The sequence below is a fragment of the Primulina tabacum genome, chromosome 8, assembly GCF_025594145.1.
Source record: "Primulina tabacum isolate GXHZ01 chromosome 8, ASM2559414v2, whole genome shotgun sequence".
NCBI lineage: Eukaryota > Viridiplantae > Streptophyta > Magnoliopsida > Lamiales > Gesneriaceae > Primulina > Primulina tabacum.
Window position 1 is genome coordinate 20,190,260 of NC_134557.1, and position 2,279 is coordinate 20,192,538.

Here is a 2,279-nt window from a genome sequence, read left to right on the forward strand (position 1 = left end):
AGATTTAAATCCTATTTTGAACGTTTAATCATACACATCATAATTAATTCATGTAATTAAAATTATTTAATTAGTTATTTCGCATATTCTCTAGATTTGCATGTGGTTTAATTACGTCGTCGTATTTTAGATCTTACAATTGCTTCGTAGCAGAAGATTTTTTTCCCCGTTATTTAGTCCAATCTCCTCAAGTACGTACTAATTTGTCCAACATATGCATAAGGTGGAACACAATTCTTCCAAAATAAAACATGGAGAAACAACGAAACATGAAGCCATTTCATGATCGAATAATCCACCATTAGAGAGACTCGTACATACAATGTCTCAAAAAACACATCCCTAAACAAAACAAAAGGCATAGCTATAGAGAAAGTGCCAACTCCATTATCAGTGAGGACCATCGACATATAATGGACTCATAATTTTATATAATATATGTCCACACCACCCCCAACTAATTTGACACAAGATTTAATCGAGTGGACAAATTTTTTTCCTCTTAAGTTCTCTTGATCGTATGAGGCTTGGAAGAAAACAAAGAGCCAAATTTGTCCCCTCTCATTGAATGAACATTTAATCGAGTGAACCCATTTTTTTCCTCAAGTTTTCTTCTTACCTTTTGCACTAGTGAAAATTTGAGCCTGGTGTATAAATAGCAAGACCAGGCAAGCCATTTCCGCCGCTCCAACAGCCAGATTCGCCACCCTCCTCAATGTTCAAGAACCCATCGCCATTATTGCTATTGCCACTCGCCATACCAATTACTTGAGGACCCAAATCATGGTGGCCCTGATCTGGACCTCCGAAGTGATCACCCAACGCCAAATTTGACCCGAGAAAATTACCGTACTGCCCACCGCTAGACCCCAGAAGTGAGATGAAACTCCCACTCACATCCATTAAGTTTCCGAATTGCCCAGGCCCGTAGTTGTCCTTCTCCCTTGAGGGGCAATAACTCGGAACCTGCAGCAGAATTGTTGCTGTTTCTGTTTCTGTTGTTAGATGGCGATGAAGATGCTGCCGGGCGCTTGCTCTGCTGGTTGTTTGCGGAGGAGGAAGCGGTGGAGGAGCTCCGCTTGGCGTTCTTCCGGGAGCCTCCGCCAACAGGGATGTTCCTCAAGGCGCCGCCTTTAGTCCAGTACCTTTTGCAGCTCTTGCAGAAGTGGCGAGGCTGAGACAGATTGTAGTTGTTGTAGTAGCAAAACTTGGTGTTAGGGGAATCACACCTTGGGCACTTCAATTGCTCTTGCTCCGGGAACTGTGGCTTCTGTTGCACTTGTGCTTTGATTTGCAAGATACATATACGGATCTTGCATTTTTTGGGGTGAAAATAAAAATAGAATTCAATCAGAAAAAGGTTGCTTTTTGATTGGTTTTGTGATGTGGGTTTTCTGTTTGCTTGATCTTGACGCTGAAAGAATCGGGTTGTGGGAATCGAACACGTACGAAGGGAAAACAGGTGAAAAACTGATCTAAAAAAACCAAAAAATGGAGAAGACTTTTGGAGGAATTTGTGGGAGAGGGATTTGTTGGAAAGTGGAGAAAGGACGAGCAAATCAGGTCTCAGAAGATGACAAAAAGTTGAGTTGAAGGAGATGAATAATAATCAGAAAGGCATCAAGAAAATTACACGCAATTTCTTGGATCAGAGGAAGCAGATGATTGATCCAGCTTTCACTGGCTAATATTAAGTTTCTTTCGGATGCAATTTCCAAATTTTTTCGACAATTAAGAGGTTTTAAAGAAATTGTGAAGAGGAGGAAATATAGAGGCTAGACATGGAACTGAGAAAAGCATGATCACAAAACTGGTGCCCCAGCGACTGATTACGTGGCAGACTATGTCATTTTCTGATTTAAAAAATAAAAAGAAATAAGAAATAGCCTTGCCCTTCTCACACGTCTCCTTTCACCAACAAAGGCGTACTCTAGGTCTCCTCCACTCCTGCAACCGCCCGCCGCGTCCGACCACTTCATCTTTTTGGTGATCTAAATAAATTCAGATTTTGACTGTAGTTGAAGATAGCAATTGTTTGTCACTTCTTATTTTTTCTTATATTGTCGTGCTTTGTGTTGATCAATTGAGCATCCTATTTAGTTCTTGATGTTGGATCAATTTAATTTATATGGACTTATATGTGAATAATTATGTGTTGTAAGTTGTTTATTAAGTTAAACTCAAAACAAAGTGATCACGTAAGGTTTCGGGTTATTACGCTTTAATGTATCTAATAGGTTGTGGGCCTTTAATGTGTAGATACATAAGTGTAATTTATG

At 39.9% G+C, this 2,279-nt stretch overlaps 1 pseudogene; it reads right to left on the reverse strand.

Moving 5' to 3' along the window:
- Positions 1-265: 265 nt before the first annotated feature.
- Positions 266-2,072, reverse strand: LOC142553871 (uncharacterized; annotated as a pseudogene).
- Positions 2,073-2,279: the final 207 nt, after the last annotated feature.